This window comes from Triticum aestivum, chromosome 5A (assembly GCF_018294505.1).
Source record: "Triticum aestivum cultivar Chinese Spring chromosome 5A, IWGSC CS RefSeq v2.1, whole genome shotgun sequence".
Classification (NCBI taxonomy): domain Eukaryota; kingdom Viridiplantae; phylum Streptophyta; class Magnoliopsida; order Poales; family Poaceae; genus Triticum; species Triticum aestivum.
In genome coordinates, this window is record NC_057806.1 from 569908874 (window position 1) to 569923041 (window position 14168).

General features: G+C 40.3%; 1 pseudogene; it reads left to right on the forward strand.

Moving 5' to 3' along the window:
• Positions 1–441: 441 nt before the first annotated feature.
• LOC123101568 (probable UDP-3-O-acylglucosamine N-acyltransferase 2, mitochondrial) overlaps positions 442–14168 on the forward strand; it is a 34878-nt pseudogene continuing 21151 nt past the window's right edge.

A 14168-nucleotide genomic window follows, 5' to 3' on the forward strand; every position in this document is an offset into this window, starting at 1 on the left:
AAAAAGTGACTGTTAGCATAAGTGAATAGACGGTAGGAATGTACGTAGCTACGTGCTCTCGCCTAAACGCATCTTGCTAACCTTTTCTCTCACTTTCACAAACCAGCCAGTTTTAGGTTTGCTACTCTCTTGCAAAACGGTTAACTAGCTAACCCGTGAAATCGCCTAACTCATGCTGCTTCGTTGGAGTTGGATGCGTTGACCTATTTGTAGTGAGATATCCGACTTAGGCCTTGTTCGGTTGCTGGGGTTTGTTCCCCACATGGAACTAACCCCTGCAGGGATTGGGCTAATCCCTTACCGTCACCCAACCCCCACCAGCCCCTTCCTCGCCATTCCACTGCGGCTTAAACTCTGTTCGGTTATGCCATGGAAACAGATCAAGCAGGCAAGGACCCGTATGAATTTCCAAGGACCACCGCAAGCCGTAGAAATTAAGACATGGGAGGAGAGGGGAACGAAGACGAGGAAGATGCGACTGGGAGTTTGCGGGGAGGAGGGAACGCCGGAGGTGGGGTCCTTGCAGTCACCGCCGAGCTTGCGCCGTCGCTGCAGTTCACCTTCGGGTCGCCGGCGAGCTGCGGTTGGATGCGGTGCTTCACACGGGGAGGCGAAGGGAGAAGAACGCGGCCGTCGTCTCCTCGGTCGCCATCGCCGCTGATGTCCCTCTGTCCCTGCCGTCCTCGCCGCCGTCGCGCGAGAATAGGTGTCTTGCTGTAATGTTTCGCAAGAGAGAGAGAGAGACGGGGGTTGGTTCCACGGGGTAGGAGGAGTGGCTTTTATCCCGGTGGAATCCCGCGTGGTTTTCGAGAGGTTACACTGGGGAGCGATCCCTAACGTGTTTAACCAAACGCACATAAAAGATCGACCGGGATCGAACCCCCGTCGGGGCGAAACCACGTGGTTCTGCAGGGATTTGAGCCCAATCCCGGCAGGGTGGGGTCTAACCGAACGAAGCCTTAAGGGTCATCGAGACTCAGATTCCTCAACCATACGATCCACTTGGTGCGCAAAAATTCTATGCAAGGGCAGTAGGCTCACACTAGTCATACCCGTCTTATATTCTTGCCTAGTTTATTTTATGACTTTGTTATAGTTTGCCGATCGCGGATCTGATCGCTTTGAGGCATTTTTTCTTTTTTCTCGCCTACCATAGTTTTGGTCTTATATGACTTTGCTATTTGCCGACGTGTTTTTGTGTGGGTGCGTTGGTGTTGGTCGTGTGCATCCTAGCAATGCAGAGGCCGGATGTGTTCTCATTGTGTTTATATCCTCTTAATGCTTCATTTTGAGTCAATAAAGTCCATTCTTTACCGAAAAAAGTTTATTTTATGGCCGTTTTTTGGATCCCAAGAAAGTGCTCAAAGCATGCATCGGTACCAAATGTCTTGTTGCTTGAAGAAATGTTCGGAAACCAAAAAATTTGGTAGTTTAGCCATCAAAATCTTGCATGTGCAGAATTATTGCCTCACGAAATTTGTTGTCAAACTATTCTCTTCGGAAAATAAACCATGGGCCCACTAGTTTCCCTCACCACGCCTGTACGCCTTCCTCACTCGACCAACCACACCTCATTCTTTGGAAAACTGCAAACACCCACCGAACTTCCCTATAAAAAAATTTGCATTTGACCCAAGTAGAGTTTGCCACAATACTTTCTGTTTCCGCGGAAACAGAGGAAATTAGATCCTCAACCAGTAAATGTAATTCAACATCAAATTTCAAAGACACATCACATGATGTTCATCAGTCAAAGCCCGACATCAATGTGTAGAAATATTTTTGTGTCGGGACATCGAAACACCTTCACACCACTGTTGTAGGAAATTATAAGGAGTTACAAGGAATAAATGGATTATCCACAAATTTATCGATTCTACCAGAATCATATAACATAAAGAGAATCATATAACATAAAGACTACATTTATTGACGTATATTTCTTCTCAAAATTGTTAATACTTTTTGGGCTCTGAAACAAAATCCATGGTAAGTACCTCTTGCATCATATTAGTTCGCAAGAGGAAGCAAGTTAAAGAAGAATAACAATCACCCAGCAAAAGAGTTGTATTTACCGATGTAATACATACTCCTCATAATTATTTACTACATGGAATAAATTAACATCTCATTCATAAGAAAAATTTATGAGCTAGTGAGAAAGCAAGGCTTTTAGAAAATGTGTACATGTAGACCCGACATCTATTACGCTGTATCGTACCCTCTAGATATAAGTGGAATTATGCTTCGATACTAAAAATCATTGGTAGTATATAAATCATATAATTCATGCAATTAATGGATGAAAGAACTACATACTCATATGGGTCACTTGTTTTAGATATCTATACTGAAGTTCCTAAAGGGCTTAAAATTCTGAAATTGTGCAAAATTATAAAAGTCACTCTATGACTCAAGTAAGAAAATTATACAGTACGACTAACCACACGAGTCCCTTTTTCAGAGGATTATACGAATAATGATGATTTTTTATGTTTACTCATAAAGAAATCCTGAACTTTGTTTTCTTACATCACCTCGGTGTATATCGATGACCTCATCAGCAATATCTTTACAAGACCTACATACACAAAATCATCTTAAGATGAATAAAAATTGGGTTCAACCAAATTTAACATAAGTTTACAAATTGAGCATTCTCTGAAGAATGCATATACACATCAGTCTAGATATATCCAAAACATATAGGAGAAATGTTTCTGCCATACTGTACTTGTGAGATGTGTAGTCTGTACGACCCTGTTGGCTTCCTGAATGGCTTGAACCAGATGCTGGGACAGCGGCCTCTGCGGCGGCGGAGTTCATGCCTTGGCGTAATGGTGGCGGCATTCTGCACCGAGCAGCGTCCGTTGACCCCACCGCGGTGGTGGAGGCCGGCGCCGTCGTGCACTACGGTGCTGTGATTGGCAAGGAGGTGGTCATCGGATCTGGGACCGTGGTCGGGCCTTCGGTATCCGTGGGGCAGTCCACCAGGATCGGGTATGGCGTTTTGCTGGTGTCATCTCAATGTTGAGACAGAGCAATCTCTGTTTGGTTGCAGTGATCATTTGTTGCAGATGAGTTATGTGTTGATATGTGCAGGTATAATGTTGTGTTGAGCAACTGCTCGGTGGGCGAGTTCTATACGATCCACAATGGCGCCTGCATCGGTCAAGACGGTGAGCACTTTCTCACCTAGTGTTGCAAATATGTCAATTGGCAGCATGGTATGTTCTATGCTCTACCACACTACAAAGAACATGTCACGTTACTTATTTCAGATACGTTGCACATGTTTACTAGGAACACTAAATTGCAGCTTCTCGGCTGATCAAAACAGTTCAGTTCTCTTAGTCATTTTAGCTGGTGACTTGCATCTCAAGTTTTTTGGTACTAAAGCCTATTTGGTCTGTTTATTGTCAATTTTTTAATTTTCTTTGTTTTACTGTTATAGTAGCTGAATAGTAAATATTTGGTTTATAAATTACTATCAAACAATAGGGCTTGATTTCTGATGCTATGTAGATGTAGGTGTCCATTGCTGATGTATCCCTTGCAGATTTTGGTTTCTTTGTGGACAAGGATGGACAGGTCAAGAAGAAACCACAAGTTAGTCCTCATCACTATCACTCGGTGGAAATTAAATACATGGGTGAACTGTTGGTGAAGATTACAAATAACTACTAAGTATTAAGGTTGAAGTGTTTTGTCACAATTATTGGGTTGAGTGGTGAAGAAGTTCTTGGTTAATATATGTTAAAACAAATGTGCAATGCTAGTAACAGAGAACAGAGGAAACCCAGAGGTAATGCTTTTACAACGTGACATGGAAGAAATAATGTCTTTCACTAAGAAGTGCCTACTGACTGAGTGACTCTGTATATCGTAATTTGATATTTTTTATGCATATAAAAAAAATTAGGCCTCATAGAAAAAGCTTTGTATTCTTCAGGAGCTTTATGCAAGAATTGGAGACAATGTGGAAATAGGCGCAAATACATGCATTGACAGAGGCAGGTAACTTGTCACCTTTCTATCCTTTCTAAATTTATGTATTTTGATAATGTTCGATAATTCAAAGCTCATAGAGTCGGCGTGCTAATGTCCAGGGAATGCTTAGCTTGGCTAAGGCCTCTGTTGGCTAGTCCATGATTGATCTCAATATACCTGACGAACTATGTACCCTTTCCATGCCACCATTATACATTTGACTGCAACTGATTCTTGCTAACAACTTCTAACTATATTTGTTAACTGCAGTTGGAGAGACACAATGATTGGAGATGACACGAAGATTGATAATCTGGTTCAGGTATTCTCTCCCCTGTTTTAGTTATCAGATTCAGGCTTTTCTCTCCTTTTTTGTGAATTGGCATCCCTCTTGCAGATAGGTCACAATGTGGTGATAGGAAAGTGCTACTTGATTTGTGGACAAGTAGGGATCGCAGGTTCTGCAACGAACGTATACCTTCATCTCATGGATGAAGTGTTCATTCCTCTTAGGTGTGTTATATAATTTGTCATGTGTGCCTTTTGAAATTTGTCCTATTATGTACACACAGGTTGAGTGACTACATAGTATTAGGTGGTAGGGTGGCCATCCGGGATCATGTCTCCATTGCTTCAAAGGTGCTGTTTTCTCGGCTCCGTTCTTTTGACCTTGCTTTATTTTTATTCCACAATATTTGTAATTTCCATGCAATTCTTTGTTGTCATGTGCTAAAAACTAGCTGCATTCACTAGTAGAAAAAGGGTCAAATGTGAAGCACATTAGTGCCGGTTTGAATTTGAGCCGGCACTAATGTGACCATTAGTGCCGGTTCCAATGACTAGGCGAGCGGGCATCATTAGTACCGGTTCGTGGGCAACCTTTAGTACCGGTTCATGCCATGAACCGGTACTAATGAGGCCAGTGTGGCTGTGGTCAGGCTGGGCCTCCCACGAAGACCTTTAGTACCGGTTCATGGCATGAACCGGTACTAGAGTTTTTTAGTAAGCTGGTTTTTAGTCCCACCTCGCCAAGAAAGAGGCAGTATGAGCGGTTTATAAGCCGTGAGTGCAGAGACAATGACGAAGAGGCGCAATGCTCACCTGCACGTTGATTAGCTTCAAGCCTTTCGGAATAGCATAGATTGCACTTAGCTATGTAAAGTGCAATCTACACTATTCTGAAAGGCTTGAAGCAAATTAATCACCATTGCACCTCTTTTTTATTTTTAATAACTTATTTGAACTCCGGACTACTTCTGTTCCGTATGCAGCATTCAAAGCGACGTCATCAATTTCCAACATGTTCTGACATCATTTGTTGTCTTTCAGTCATTTACCTAATTGTTTAGAGAGCTAAATAACGGTGAAATTGAAAATCACTATAAAATGAACTGTGAAAATGTTGAAATTTAGCATGGTATCATCATTTCACCCGCATAGCATGTGCGAAAGAGTAGAGAGGGTCACGGCAAAAACTGAACGCACTTCATGTACAAACTGGACAATCTCTTTCGGAGTATCAGGATTTCGGACGAGAACTCATCTGTTACACGGGCACTTCAATGTTTTTTAAACTTATTTGAACTCCGAACTTCTTTTGTGTCCAGTATGCAGCATTCAAAGCGACGTCATCACTTTCTAACATGTTCTGACATCATTAATTGTTTTTCAGTCATTTACCTAATTGTTTAGAGAGCTAAATGATTGTGAAATTGAAAATCACTACAAAACGAACTCTGAAAATGTTGAAACTTGGCATGGTATCATCATTTCACCCGCATAACATGTGCGAAAGAGTAGAGAGGGTCACGGCAAAAGCTGGACGCACTTTGTGTACAAACTAGACAATCTATTTCGGAGTATCAGAGTTTCGGACGAGAACTCATCTATTACACGGGCACTTCAATGTTTTTTAAACTTATTTGAACTTCAGACTTCTTTTGTGTTCAGTATACAGCATTCAAAGCGACGTCATCAATTTCCAACATGTCCTGACATCATTTGTTGTTTTTCAGTCATTTACCTAATTGTTTAGAGAGCTAAATGACCGTGAAATTAAAAATCACTACAAAATGAATTCTGAAAATGTTGAAACTTGCAATGGTATTATCATTTCACTCGCATAGCATGTGCGAAAGAGTAGAGAGCGTCACGCCAAAAACTGGACGCACTTCATGTACAAACTGGACAAACTCTTTCGGAGTATCAGGGTTTTAGACGAGAACTCATATGTTACACGGGCACTTCAATGTTTTTTAAACTTATTTGAACTCCGGACTTCTTTTGTGTTTAGTATGCAGCATTCAAAGCAACGTCATCAATTTCCAACATGTTCTGACATCATTTATTGTTTTTCAGTCATTTACCTAATTGTTTAGAGAGCTAAATGACCGTGAAATTGAAAATCACTACAAAATGAAGTCTGAAAATGTTGAAACTTGGCATGGTATCATCATTTCACCTGCATAGCATGTGCGAAAGAGTAGAGAGGGTCACGGCAAAAACTGGACGCACTTCGTGTACAAACTGGACAAACTCTTTCGGAGTATGAGGGTTTCGGACGAGAACTCATTTGTTACACGGGCACTATAATGTTTTTCAAACTTATTTGAACTCCGGACATCTTTTGTGTTCAGTATGCAGCATTATGCAGCATTCAAAGCGACGTCATCAATTTCCAACATGTTCTGACATCATTTGTTGTTTTTCAGTCATTTACCTAATTGTTTAGAGAGCTAAATGACCGTGAAATTGAAAAATCACTACAAAATGAAGTCTGAAAATGTTGAAACTTGGCATGGTATCATCATTTCACCCGCATAGCATGTGCGAAAGAGCAGAGAGGGTCACGGCAAAAACTGGACGCACTTCGTGTACAAACTGGACAAACTCTTTTGGAGTATGAGGGTTTCGGACGAGAACTCATCTGTTACACGGGCACTACAATGTTTTTTAAACTTATTTGAACTCCGGACTTCTTTTGTGTTTAGTATGCAGCATTCAAAGCGACGTCATCAATTTCCAACATGTTCTGACATCATTTGCTGTTTTTCAGTCATTTACCTAATTGTTTAGAGAGCTAAATGACCGTGAAATTGAAAATCACTACAAAATGAATTCTGAAAATGTTGAAACTTGGCATGGTATCATCATTTCACCCGCATAGCATGTGCGAAAGAGTAGAGAGGTCACGGAAAAAACTGGACGCACTTCGTGTACAAACTGAACAAACTCTTTCGGAGTATGAGGGTTTCGGACGAGAACTCATCTGTTACACGGGCACTACAATGTTTTTCAAACTTATTTGAACTCCGGACTTCTTTTGTGTTCAGTATGCAGCATTCAAAGTGACGTCATCAATTTCCAACATGTTCTGACATCATTTGTTGTTTTTCAGTCATTTACCAAATTGTTTAGAGAGCTAAATGACCGTGAAATTGAAAATCACTACAAAATGAAGTCTGAAAATGTTGAAACTTGGCATGGTATCATCATTTCACCCGCATAGCATGTGCGAAAGAGCAGAGAGGGTCACGGCAAAAACTGGACGCACTTCGTATACAAACTGGACAAACTCTTTCGGAGTATGAGGGTTTCGGACGAGAACTCATCTATTACACGGGCACTACAATGTTTTTCAAACTTATTTGAACTCCGGACTTCTTTTGTGTTCAGTATGCAACATTCAAAGCGACGTCATCAATTTCCAACATGTTCTGACATCATTTGTTGTTTTTCAGTCATTTACCAAATTGTTTAGAGAGCTAAATGACCGTGAAATAGAAAATCACTACAAAATGAAGTCTGAAAATGTTGAAACTTGGCATGGTATCATCATTTCACCCGCATAGCATGTGCGAAAGAGCAGAGAGGGTCACGGCATAAACTGGACGCACTTCGTGTACAAACTGGACAAACTCTTTCGGAGTATGAGGGTTTCGGACGAGAACTCATCTGTTACACGGGCACTACAATGTTTTTTAAACTTATTTGAACTCCGGACTTCTTTTGTGTTTAGTATGCAACATTCAAAGCGACGTCATCAATCTCCAACATGTTCTGACATCATTTGCTGTTTTTCAGTCATTTACCTAATTGTTTAGAGAGCTAAATGACCGTGAAATTAAAAATCACTACAAAATGAATTCTGAAAATGTTGAAACTTGGCATGGTATCATCATTTCACCCGCATAGCATGTGCGAAAGAGTAGAGAGGTCACGGCAAAAACTGGACGCACTTCGTGTACAAACTGGACAAACTCTTTCGGAGTATCAGTGTTTCGGACGAGAACTCATCTGTTACACGGGCACTTCAATGTTTTTTAAACTTATTTGAACTCCGGACTTCTTTTGTGTTCAGTATGCAGCATTCAAAGCAACATCATCAATTTCCAACATGTTCTGACATCATTTGTTTGTTTTCAGTCATTTACCTAATTGTTTAGAGAGCAAAATGATCGTGAAATTGAAAATCACTAGAAAATGAACTCTGAAAATGTTGAAACTTGGCATGGCATTATCATTTCACCCGCATAGCATGTGCGAAAGAGTAGAGAGGGTCACAGGAAAAATTGGACGCACTTCGTGTACAAACTAGACAAACTCTTTCGGAGTATGAGGGTTTTGGACGAGAACTCATCTGTTACACGGGCACTACAATGTTTTTTAAACTTATTTGAACTCCGGACTTCTTTTGTGTTTAGTAGGCAACATTCAAAGCGACGTCATCAATTTCCAACATGTTCTGGCATCATTTGCTGTTTTTCAGTCATTTACCTAATTGTTTAGAGAGCTAAATGACCGTGAAATTGAAAATCACTACAAAATGAACTCTGAAAATGCTGAAACTTGGCATGGTATCATCATTTCACCCGCATAGCATGTGCGAAAGAGTAGAGAGGGTCACGACAAAAACTGGACGCACTTCGTGTACAAACTGGACAAACTCTTTCGGAGTATGAGGGTTTCGGACGAGAACTCATCTGTTACACGGGCACTATAATGTTTTTCAAACTTATTTGAACTCCGGACTTCTTTTGTGTTCAGTATGCAGCATTCAAAGCGACGTCATCAATTTCCAACATGTTCTGACATCATTTGTTGTTTTTCAGTCATTTACCTAATTGTTTAGAGAGCTAAATGACCGTGAAATTGAAAATCACTACAAAATGAATTCTGAAAATGTTGAAACTTGGCATGGTATCATCATATCACCCGCATAGCATGTGCGAAAGAGCAGAGAGGGTCACGGAAAAAACTGGACGCACTTCGTGTACAAACTGGACAAACTCTTTCGGAGTATGAGGGTTTCGGACGAGAACTCATCTGTTACACGGGCACTACAATGTTTTTTAAACTTATTTGAACTCTGGACTTCTTTTGTGTTTAGTATGCAACATTCAAAGCGACGTCATCAATTTCCAACTTGTTCTGACATCATTTGCTGTTTTTCAGTCATTTACCTAATTGTTTAGAGAGCTAAATGACCGTGAAATTAAAAATCACTACAAAATGAATTCTGAAAATGTTGAAACTTGGCATGGTATCATCATTTCACCCGCATAGCATGTGCGAAAGAGTAGAGAGGTCACGGCAAAAACTGGACGCACTTCGTGTACAAACTGGACAAACTCTTTCGGAGTATCAGTGTTTCGGACGAGAACTCATCTGTTACACGGTCACTTCAATGTTTTTTAAACTTATTTGAACTCCGTACTTCTTTTGTGTTCAGTATGCAGCATTCAAAGCAACGTCATCAATTTCTAACATGTTCTGACATCATTTGTTGTTTTTCAGTCATTTACCTAATTGTTTAGAGAGCAAAATGACCGTGAAATTGAAAATCACTACAAAATGAACTCTGAAAATGTTGAAACTTGGCATGACATTATCATTTCACCCGCATAGCATGTGCGAAAGAGTAGAGAGGGTCACAGGAAAAATTGCACGCACTTCGTGTACAAACTAGACAAACTCTTTCGGAGTATGAGGGTTTTGGACGAGAACTCATCTGTTACACGGGCACTACAATGTTTTTTAAACTTATTTGAACTCCGGACTTCTTTTGTGTTTAGTAGGCAGCATTTAAAGCGACGTCATCAATTTCCAACATGTTCTGGCATCATTTGCTGTTTTTCAGTCATTTACATAATTGTTTAGAGAGCTAAATGACCGTGAAATTGAAAATCACTACAAAATGAACTCTGAAAATGTTGAAACTTGGCATGGTATCATCATTTCACCCGCATAGCATGTGCGAAAGAGTAGAGAGGGTCACAGAAAAAATTGGACGCACTTCGTGTACAAACTGGACAAACTCTTTCGGAGTATGAGGGTTTTGGACGAGAACTCATCTGTTACACGGGCACTACAATGTTTTTTAAACTTATTTGAACTCCGGACTTCTTTTGTGTTCAGTAGGCAGCATTCAAAGCGACGTCATCAATTTCCAACATGTTCTGGCATCATTTGCTGTTTTTCAGTCATTTACCTAATTGTTTAGAGAACTAAATGACCATGAAATTGAAAATCACTACAAAATGAACTCTGAAAATGTTGAAATTTGGCATGGTATCATCATTTCACCCGCATAGCATGTGTGAAAGAGTAGAGAGGGTCACGGCAAAAACTGGACGCACTTCGTGTACAAACTGGACAATCTCTTTCGGAGTATCAGGGTTTCGGACGAGAACTCATCTGTTACACGGGCACTTCAATGTTTTTTAAACTTATTTGAACTCCGGACTTCTTTTGTGTTCAGTATGCAGCATTCAAAGCGACATCATCACTTTCCAACATGTTCTGACATCATTTATTGTTTTTCAGTCATTTACCTAATTGTTTAGAGAGCTAAATGACCGTGAAATTGAAAATCACTACAAAATGAACTCTGAAAATGTTGAAACTTGGCATGGTATCATCATTTCACCCGCATAGCATGTGCGAAAGAGTAGAGAGGGTCACGGCAAAAACTGGACGCACTTCGTGTACAAACTGGACAATCTATTTCGGAGTATCAGAGTTTCGGACGAGAACTCATCTGTTACACGGGCACTTCAATGTTTTTTAAACTTATTTGAACTCCGTACTTCTTTTGTGTTCAGTATGCAGCATTCAAAGCGACGTCATCAATTTCCAACATGTCCTGACATCATTTGTTGTTTTTCAGTCATTTACCTAATTGTTTAGAGAGCTAAATGACCGTGAAATTAAAAATCACTACAAAATGAATTCTGAAAATGTTGAAACTTGCACTGGTATTATCATTTCACTCGCATAACATGTGCGAAAGAGTAGAGAGCGTCACGGCAAAAACTGGACGCACTTCGTGTACAAACTGGACAAACTCTTTCGGAGTATCAGGGTTTTAGACGAGAACTCATCTGTTACACTGGCACTTCAATGTTTTTTAAACTTATTTGAACTCCGGACTTCTTTTGTGTTCAGTATGCAGCATTCAAAGCGACATCATCACTTTCCAACATGTTCTGACATCATTTATTGTTTTTCAGTCATTTACCTAATTGTTTAGAGAGCTAAATGACCGTGAAATTGAAAATCACTACAAAATGAACTCTGAAAATGTTGAAACTTGGCATGGTATCATCATTTCACCCGCATAGCATGTGCGAAAGAGTAGAAAGGGTCACGGCAAAAACTGGACGCACTTCGTGTACAAACTGGACAAACTCTTTCGGAGTATTAGGGTTTCGGACGAGAACTCATCTGTTACACGGGCACTACAATGTTTTTCAAACTTATTTGAACTCCGGACTTCTTTTGTGTTCAGTATGCAGCATTCAAAGCGACGTCATCAATTTCCAACATGTTCTGACATCATTTGTTGTTTTTCAGTCATTTACCAAATTGTTTAGAGAGCTAAATGACCGTGAAATTGAAAATCACTACAAAATGAAGTCTGAAAATGTTGAAACTTGGCATGGTATCATCATTTCACCTGCATAGCATGTGCGAAAGAGCAGAGAGGGTCACGGCAAAAACTGGACGCACTGCGTGTACAAACTGGACAAACTCTTTCGGAGTATGAGGGTTTCAGACGAGAACTCATCTATTACACGGGCACTACAATGTTTTTTAAACTTATTTGAACTCCGTACTTCTTTTGTGTTTAGTATGCAACATTCAAAGCGACGTCATCAATTTCCAACATGTTCTGACATCATTTGCTGTTTTTCAGTCATTTACCTAATTGTTTAGAGAGCTAAATGATCGTGAAATTGAAAATCACTACAAAATGAATTCTGAAAATGTTGAAACTTGGCATGGTATCATCATTTCACCCGCATAGCATGTGCGAAAGAGTAGAGAGGTCACGGCAAAAACTGGACGCACTTCGTGTACAAACTGGACAAACTCTTTCGGAGTATCAGTGTTTCGGACGAGAACTCATCTATTACACGGGCACTTCAATGTTTTTTAAACTTATTTGAACTCCGGAATTCTTTTGTGTTTAGTATGCAGCATTCAAAGCAACGTCATCAATTTCCAACATGTTCTGACATCATTTGTTGTTTTTCAGTCATTTATCTAATTGTTTAGAGAGCAAAATGACTGTGAAATTGAAAATCACTACAAAATGAACTCTGAAAATGTTGAAACTTGGCATGGCATTATCATTTCACCCGCATAGCATGTGCGAAAGAGTAGAGAGGGTCACAGGAAAAATTGGACGCACTTCGTGTACAAACTAGACAAACTCTTTCGGAGTATGAGGGTTTTGGACGAGAACTCATCTGTTACACGGGCACTACAATGTTTTTTAAACTTATTTGAACTCCGGACTTCTTTTGTGTTTAGTAGGCAGCATTCAAAGCGACGTCATCAATTTCCAACATGTTCTGGCATCATTTGCTGTTTTCAGTCATTTACCTAATTGTTTAGAGAGCTAAATGACCGTGAAATTGAAAATCACTACAAAATGAACTCTGAAAATGTTGAAACTTGGCATGGTATCATCATTTCACCCGATTCTAAACGTTCATAACATCACATGCTCCGATTCTAAACGTTCATAACATCACATGCTCCATGACGTTCAAAACGTCGTTGAAGTCCCGATTCTAAGCCGTAAAGCATGGCACACTGAACTATTGAGTAGTCATCAGCTTTGCTCTGCCAGACGTTCATAACATCTGGCGTTGCTCCAGCAGCAGGCCTGGCACCCAGCGGTGCTTCCACGACGTAATTCTTCTGTGCAGCAATGAGGATAATCCTCAAGTTACGGACCCAGTCCGTGTAATTGCTACCATCATCTTTCAACTTTGCTTTCTCAAGGAACGCATTAAAATTTAACGGAACAACAGCACGAGCCATCTATCTACAATCAACATAAACAAGCAAGATACTATCAGGGACTAAGTTCATGATAAATTTTAAGTTCAATTAATCATATTACTAAAGAACTCCCACTTAGATAGACATCCCTCTAATCCTCTAAGTGATCACGTGATCCAAATCAACTAAACCATAACCGATCATCACGTGAGATGGAGTAGTTTTCAATGGTGAACATCGTTATGTTGATCATATCTACTATATGATTCACGCTCGACCTTTCGGTCTCCGTGTTCCGAGGCCATATCTGCATATGCTAGGCTCGTCAAGTTTAACCTGAGTATTCTGCGTGTGCAAAACTGGCTTGCACCCGTTGTAGATGGACGTAGAGCTTATCACACCCGATCATCACGTGGTGTCTGGGCACGACGAACTTTGGCAACGGTGCATACTCAGGGAGAACACTTCTTGATAATTTAGTGAGAGATCATCTTATAATGCTACCGTCAATCAAAGCAAGATAAGATGCATAAAAAGATAAACATCACATGCAATCAATATAAGTGATATGATATGGCCATCATCATCTTGTGCTTGTGATCTCCATCTCTGAAGCACCGTCATGATCACCATCGTCACCGGCGCGACACCTTGATCTCCATCGTAGCATCGTTGTCGTCTCGCCAATCTTATGCTTCCACGACTATCACTACCGTTTAGTAATAAAGTAAAGCATTACATCGCGATTGCATTGCATACAATAAAGCGACAACCATATGGCTCCTGCCAGTTGCCGATAACTTGTTTACAAAACATGATCATCTCATACAATAAAATTCAGCATCATGCCTTGACCATATCACATCACAACATGCCCTGCAAAA